Below are 8,321 nucleotides of genomic sequence, written 5' to 3'. Positions count from 1 at the left end.
TGTCGATTTGTAGTGTAGTGCTTATATAGCGCATATCACTTCTGTAGTGTCTCTATGTGCTTTTTAAAGGGAAAGGGTTGAAAATGGTAAAAGAAAATGTGTTGTATGTACCATAGATGTTGCAGTTTGCAAAACCAAAACTCAATCATAATACTTTTGAAAAAAATAAAGAATTATGTACTACATGATGTGAAATTATGAAAATTGCCTGCAATTCCCCTAGATAAATGCACTCTACAATGGGAAAATATCATATTACTGGGCAACATGAAAGTGCCCCATGGAGTTATCTATTCTCTGGCGACATTCATGCATTGAAATTCCCTGTTTTATCAAAAGATATAACCGATTATAAATTTCCTTACCACACAGGCTGCCATAGACTTACCAATCCATAAAAATCAACCTTTATCAGTCATAACTCTTCATAAAACAGGGCCCAGGTTTCAAAACAGACAGAGATATCAGAGTAATGACAAACTCTGCAAATGGACGGAGGTACAGTAACCCCTTCAGTCCCTCTGGAAAGAAGATACTCACAATGTCAATGGGATTTCAGGCTGGGGATATTCAGAGGGTTAAAGTTCCCTTGTATACAAATGTAGGAGAGGGTATGATTGGCCTGCTCAGCTAAAAACTGTAAATAGCCATGTGAATATCCCCTCTCCCTCTCTCTGCACACATGTGCGCACGTGTGGAAGCATTTATCGTTACTTGTGCAAACATTCATTGTTAACTTATTTGTTGACATCCAGCCCCTCTTCAGAGATAACCCAATAAATGATATGGTGGATGAATTTGCTACCAATAATCATTAGGTTTTCAGAGGAAAATATCACTAGATTTAAATATATCTCACGGAGGGTTACCATTTCTTATGAGATCAGACTCCCTTTTTACTGCATGACACCATTGCTGTTTGATGAATTCATTATTCGTTTTGACCAATTTGACAGAAGACGTAATTGAGAGAGAAGACATCTGCTACAAACATTTATACAAGAATTATTTTATTTCGTGAGTTTACGCAAGAACTCACAGTGAGAGCCCGCTCAACGCGCGCGCAGTCATATCGCTTCTTCGCACGTTTTGCACGAGGGGCTAAGTTCCCTCATCGCAGTCTAAATCCAGTTTTATTCGTCCTTTTAACTGTGCATCTTCGCAATATCTTATCATATTGTGGATTGTTATTATTTATAGCTCAGTTAGAGCTGACTTTGCTTCGGAAGTGGATTTTTATTCACGAGATATCGCGGGATGGAAATTCCGCTTTCCGCTCCCCCACAGCATACAGCTAAGCCTGTCGTGGGTGGCACCACTAGTACGAGCGCCCTGCATACAGCTAAGTCTGTCGTGGCGATGGTGACTACAGCCGTGCATCATGAACCCAAGTGTTCGCCGGCTAGTATTAAGGCTCCAACAAAGAAAGAAGGGAATGGGAAAACCCTTAAAAAACCCACCAAACCGGGCCTAAGTAAGAAGGCAGCTCCCCCTAAAGAGAAGACGGACGCGGAGGTGCTTTCCCGCCTTTCTAAACTCGAATCCATGTTTGAAAAGGTCATGGAAATACTGCCGTCTCAGCCTACTCGTATCCAACAACAGCAACTACGTGCCGGCCATGTTGGCACGGCTTGTACCGCAGAAAACCACGGTGGTGTGCCGTTTGGGGGCATGGATGTGTGTGCTACAGACGATAGTACGCAAGCACGCGGTACGCTGCACGACGACCACGGCGGCAGCAGCTACAGTGGGGATGAATGCGATTTCCCTGCGGCGGCAGCGGGTTACGCACCCGCAGAGCTCACGGGGCGGCCAGTACAAGTGCCATCCTTTGCTGCAAAATTTGCGGTCTCCGCCTGTGTGGGCGACCCTATCAATGACGAATTGGCAAATTCTACGAATTATCTCATCTCCCATTGTCTGGAGGAAAAATCTATGGAAGAGTCAGTGGCAAACTACCCAGCACCGAGCAATTGCCCCAACTTACTAGTCCCTAAAGTCAATCCAGTGATTTGGGATAATGTGACACAGACTACGCGCAGCAGAGACGTTAAGCTGCAGAGAGTACAGAAATCTCTTACCCGCGGGCTGTGTGCGTTCCTACAAACTCTTCCTACTGACTTGAACGAGGCGCAACAGGACGCACTCGCTTTACTCTGTAATGCCAATTACGAGATGAATTGCCTGAGAAAGGAGCTGATCAAGCCCGATATGAACGCTGCTTACGCACATCTGTGCAAGCCTACTACGCCCGTGACCGCGTTTCTGTTCGGTGATGACTTGGGACAACGTGTAAAAGATCTCAAGGAGGAGAATAGGGCTGCCTTTAGTGTGGTTAAAGGCCAGGCTAAGAGATCTACTCATCAGCCGTACCACCCATACAAGCGCACGGCCAGCGGTGGATTCAGCCGGAAGCAATATCGGAACGCAGGCTGGCTCGCAGCTGGCGATACATCCAGGCCTTTTTTAGGCCAGCAGCAGCGGGGATACAGACATTCAGCCCCGCACACGCAGACTCGCCCACCTCCAGCTCATGCGCACAACCGGGGGCAGAGCTACTCGACAGCAACCCCAGCCAAGCCAAACACTGTGTCACGGAGAAAGTAACTGCACTACCCAAGGAGGTAAGTTGCAGGCCTAGCTCTTGTTGTGGAAATACACAATCTACTCACACTGTACAGTCAGTTTTTGACATTGAACATGTAGATGTTCCATTAGACCTGCCCGTTGGGGGTCGATTGAGGCATTTTAGCAAACAGTAACTACAATTTACAGTATGGGGTCCTCACATTCAACAGACGCCTAATCGGAAACAAGTGGGCACACATTCGACAGACTGCACAAAACTGATACGAATGCCTATGTGTGGCAGATGAGATGCCAACATGCTCGCCTGGCATTTTGATAAATTGCCAATTTTTCAAAATTAATCTTCTCTATACGCCACCCGACACCACTTGACTTGTAAAAAAAGAAGAGAAGAGGTAGAAGAAATGGAAGAAAAGAGATGGTTGATATTCAAAGTTTATCGAAAAGAAATTTGAAAATAATAACACAGCTGCATCTGCCGGGAATCGAACCCGGGCCGCCCGGCGCGCGGCAGGCAAGCATTCTGCCACTAGTCCACCGATGCTATCTGATAATGATACACTTGTTTCTTCTATGACTTGAATAAATCTTTCCTTTTATCTATTTTAAAGATAACGAAAACACGCCAACGTCATGAAGAAACAGAAACAAAAAATATCTCAATGTATGCTCCAGCCTTTGCATTTAGCTTGGAGATCATTGCTCATAGGACTACATAAAAATCACAGGATGTAGGAGCCCAGGTCTCAACTCAACTATCAAGGTTAATGGAATATAGAGATTGAGACAGTGAATAGTCCCGCCCTCTTAGGCCAAGGCAAGGACCGCGACCTGTAAACCTGGTAAAGATCACCCTAATTGTCAGCATTGCTAGGACAGCTCTCACCTCCATACTGTCGAGATGAGATCCTGTAAAGTGCTATAAGATGATCTCAAGTATTACATGTCAACTGGAGGTCAACTGGAGAACATGCAATGCCTCATCAGGGTCACAATGTTATCCAACTCACAACAACGAAGAAGATCATAAGATGAGTTAGCCATTTAACAAGTTTACAATATACATTGCCTGATACAATTCTGCAGGGAGGACCAATCGATATGGAGGAAGACATATTTAGAACTAGCATATACATACCACTATAAAAGACAAACCATTGAAATATGGTGGATAATACACATACTGTGTGGTTGCCATGTGCACCATACAAAGGAATACTAAGGTGTCATTACTTTGGGCCCCCCTCTTTTTTAACCCGGAAGTACGTAAGTGGCACTAGATAGAAATAGATAGAGATTTTGAAGTGTGAGAGCGGTAAGGTTAGGTTATGTTTTTGCGCTGAAGACCATTTTTTTTAAGCTTGTCAGCTGAAGAAACTCGGAAATGGAAGGAAAAAGATGAGCTGAGGACTGTCTTTTTTTTTTGCTTGTCAGCTGAAGAAACCGTAAATGGTAAGGAAGAGATGAGCTGAGGACCTTTTTTGTTTTTTGTTTTTTGCTTGTTAGCTCATGAAACCCGGAAGTGCCCCCCCCCCCCCCCCCCCCCGACTTTTGAAAACGCTCCGCCTGCACTGGGACATGGATAGGCGAGATGGGGTGAAATCAGAACAGATGGGAGTGACAGAGGTTTACAGTGTAGCAAAAAGGGATATCCGTAAACAATGCCGTCAAAAAACATTGAATGTCCGTCACTTATCTAAATACAAACACCACGCAAGTGATTCGTTTTCGGACGCGACCCAGTTGATCACCTGCTACTTAATACTATTGTCCTATCATTTGGGGATCTTTTCTCTCGTACACAATTATGACGATGGTAGTGGTTTACCGAAAATGCGCTAGCTTTTCCAAAAGATATGATTATACGAATTGATTAAACCAAGATGAAGGTAATAAACATGCAATGATAGATAACATTTGACACTGATAACACAAGTCTTCTATTAACATGTTTCCCATGTGTTTCTGTCACGTCATGAAACAAAATGATAAATCAAATTAAGAGCATAAGAGCAGAGGCGGATCCAGGAATTCCGTAAAGGGGAGGCGCCTTTACAAAATTAAAGGGGGGGGGGGGCACACCCCCTCGTTTTATTTTAGTCTTTTTATTTATTTTGTTTCAACACCTGTACGCACCCCCCCCCCCCTCTGGATTCACCACTATAAGAGAATAAGAAAAGAAATGGCTGATATTCAAAAGTTTACACAAGGAAAATCAAATTTAAATAAAAGAAAGTTGCATCGGCCGGGAATCGAACCCGGGCCGTCCGCGTGGCAGGCGAGCATTCTACCACTGAACCTCCGATGCTAAAACTTCTTTCAATTACAGTACCACCGAGATTTATCCCTCTTGAACTCTGCTGGGAGATACTGAAAAACAGCTGCAGGACAAGTCAACACAACGTACTAACAGAGCATTGCCCTCACGCCCAGTTTATTGCAATACGTGCATTTCAAACCGTTCGGCATATCTCCCTAAGCATTTCTTGTCAAAAGGGGGCGCTTCATACTTTATGGAATGACCCTAGAGACTGTCTACTATGACTACGTATCATAGTATAGGAGAATGACAAATGATATTCTAATGTTTTACAATTCTTTTTCTTTATCCAAATGTGTTGCCTGTTCTTTTGTTTTGCATTTGTGTATCCGTTAGTTTGTTGGAGCTTTGGTGTTTTTGTTTGCTTGTACTCGAATGTGTGCAAATTTTCGTAAAAATAATGAAGATGAATTTTAAGAGAATTTGTTAGGAGAATCATATATGTTTAAGTAACCATGATTATTTCTAATAATGAGAAAAGTGGTGTTAAAAATCGTAATTTCAGTATTTTTTTCTTTTTGTTGTAAATGTCAATTTCAATGTGCAATATTCAAGATGGATAATTTTGGCATTCTTTCTCTTTGTATCTTTTCCTATTTTGTTCATATTTCATATATTTCATATTAGCCTGCGAGCTGCCATTGGATGTTATTCAATGAAATACCGTTTTGAATAAATAATTTCAATTTCAACAACACAAAACTAGATTGCTTATGGTAAGCTGATCCAGACTGTAGCTTACTGTTACCCTAAACATTACTAAAGAGATAGATTAAGGTGAATGAAGAATTTATTAACAGTTATGATTCATCTACAGATTCAGTAAAACGATGATATTTCAAATCCTTCAAACTGCCAGGTATACAAAGGAGAGAGTCAGAGAAAAAGAACTAGACAGAGAAAGATACAGTCAGTGAGAGATGGATAGATAGATAGATAGATAGATAGATGGATGGATAGATAGACAAAAAGAGATATAGAGGGATATTATATATATATATATATATATATATATAATGATAGATAAGTACTAGTATATAGATAGATAGATAGATAGATGGATAAGAAGATATATATATATATATATATATATATATATATATATATATATATATGTATATATGGATGGATAGATAGATAGATGGAAAGATGGATAAATAGATAATTAGATAGATAGATAGATAGATAGATAGATAGATGAATAAATAGATATATATTATAGTAGTTCTGCCAGCCACACAAGCCGTCTCAATGGAGGCCATGATCAGCCAAAACATCGTAACTTCAGTATATAGTTACGTAGTTTTGCCAGACAATCAATAGACACCGGTAATTTTCCGAGATACGTATCTTGTTTGATACTAGATACTTTATTTTCTGCAAATCAATACATACATAAATTACATAATCATGAACATGGGAAACATACAAAGTATATTTGAAACAGAGTCGTTTGACGTGTATAAACAACGATATAAAAGGAAATTAATGATATAATATTACAGTATGCATGTCTATGCAGCAGGGATTACAATAACAATATTATATTTAAGAAGCGATAATGCAGAGGGCCGCCATTGTAAGCATTGCTTGAAAAGATGGCCGGCCCGAGGAAAAGGTAGGGACGTATTAAATTCGTAACAATACAAATTCTGCTGCGAAGATAGCAGGGGAAAATAAACTCTGATGTGTGATGGTAGTGAATGTGCGTACAAGTGCTTGAAAGTGCACAGGGGCAGCCAAAAAATTTGAATGTGTGCATATACAAAGAGCCTTTTTCTCGAGAAGAAAAATTGTGTTCAATTTGGTTTTGCTACAGTTGCCCCTGTTTGCTCAAGTTACGTAGTTCTGCTTTCTCAATGACGTCATTTTTACCACACAATCTAGAAATTAGAGTATTATGATTAAAGAATGACAAAAAGTTATAACATCATATTTGAACACATTGAAAGAGAGAGAGAGAGAAAGATAGTTGAGGGGGAAAGGGTAGGGGAGAAGGGAAAGAGTTGCAGTTGTCGACGTGTTTGATAAAGACTTCAACAGATTAAGAGAACTACTTCAAATCAAGGCAGTGAGACAAAAGAATCGGCGCATTTGAAAATCATTTAAATTTCGTCCAACTGCGGCCTTCCGATCTTGCTGCATTTTTTCCTTTCTTCATTACATAACACTTTTAACTTGCTTTATATTTTCATCTTTTAACAAGTCACATTTCACAAAGATCATAACCCACATATTTTAATAGACCTTTTAAACGTCATTTGTATCATACTTGGTATCCCTCCCTCCACCGCTAAGTCGTTGCACTCTTTACTAAACTAAACTAAAAGCTTCTTGTTTAAACAGAAACACACATCAAAACTATCAAAACTATTAGCTTTTGCAGCTTCCCCTCCATTTTCAACATTTTCAATATCATTCAGTAAATATTATGCATCCAGGCTTACCAATCTATTGTGTGTTAATAAAATTGTTTTTTTTTTGCATGATATGTTTTATACACTTATATTCTTTGTTGAAAATGAAAATTGCTAAATGAAATGGAATTGAAATTAACTGAGTGAAAATTGAAAGATTTGGGCAAAGCGGTTCTCGAAGACAAGTCACCAGGCGCCATCTACGTCGGATCTGTGATTCGTTTAACGACTAGTCTCTGTCCAATCCTCTTGTCCTTTATTTTGTGTGTGTGTGTGTGTGTGTGTGTGTGTGTGTGTGTGTGTGTGTGTGTGTGTGTGTGTGTGTGTATGTGTCTCCAAAAGTCAGACATGCTAAGAGTCCTTCTCTTCTTTCTTTTCCCACCCTGACATAATCAATGATTCTGCATTTTTATCAAATTGGCAAGACTGCATTTTTTTTTTGGGGGGGGGGGGTGGGGAGGGTTGGGTGGGGGAGGGGGGTGGTGGGTGTCTAATGATAAGAATTTTGATTTCCTTTTATAAAAATCATTAAATCGTTTTTACATCCCCCATCAGGTGCAATGCAAGTGTGTGTATGTGTGCGCGCGCGCGCGCGCGTGTGTGTGTGTGTGTGTGTGTGTGTTCTGATATGCGGATGTTTCAATTCAATGCAAGTGATTTTATTTCCACATAAAGTACTACTAGTACACAGCGACATACATAACGCTTAAAGGAGTACATAATATTTTAGGGAACTTTGAATCACATAAGTTTCAACGAAACATGGATACAATTCTAATAATATCAACTTTGTTTTAGATAGATAAACAAGTAAGCGACACAATTTTATTTTGTAACGCTATGGAAAAGAGGAATTCACAAGAGAAGCATTGCTTGTAAATTTTGTGAATTACTCTAGAAGATGAGGGCATCTCAAGATCCGTCAAGGACTCCATGTGTGAAAATTTTGATATCATGACGTTAGGCAAAACAAACAGAAAGAAATGGACTATGAC

The 8,321-nt window shown here is 40.3% G+C and overlaps 1 non-coding gene across 1 annotated transcript; it reads right to left on the bottom strand.

The window, feature by feature from the left end:
- Nucleotides 1–4,826: 4,826 nt before the first annotated feature.
- On the bottom strand, nucleotides 4,827–4,897 carry Trnag-gcc (transfer RNA glycine (anticodon GCC)). Its single transcript has one exon. It is a non-coding gene; the product is annotated as a tRNA-Gly (tRNA).
- Between the last annotated feature and the right edge of the window lie 3,424 nt (nucleotides 4,898–8,321).

Source organism: Diadema antillarum, unplaced genomic scaffold, assembly GCF_040938485.1.
Source record: "Diadema antillarum isolate AM-2024a unplaced genomic scaffold, OU_Dant_1.0 seq00000563_RagTag, whole genome shotgun sequence".
In the NCBI taxonomy this organism is placed as follows: domain Eukaryota; kingdom Metazoa; phylum Echinodermata; class Echinoidea; order Diadematoida; family Diadematidae; genus Diadema; species Diadema antillarum.
Note: the sequence above shows the minus strand (reverse complement) of the source record. Positions and strands in the feature narration are given on the sequence as shown.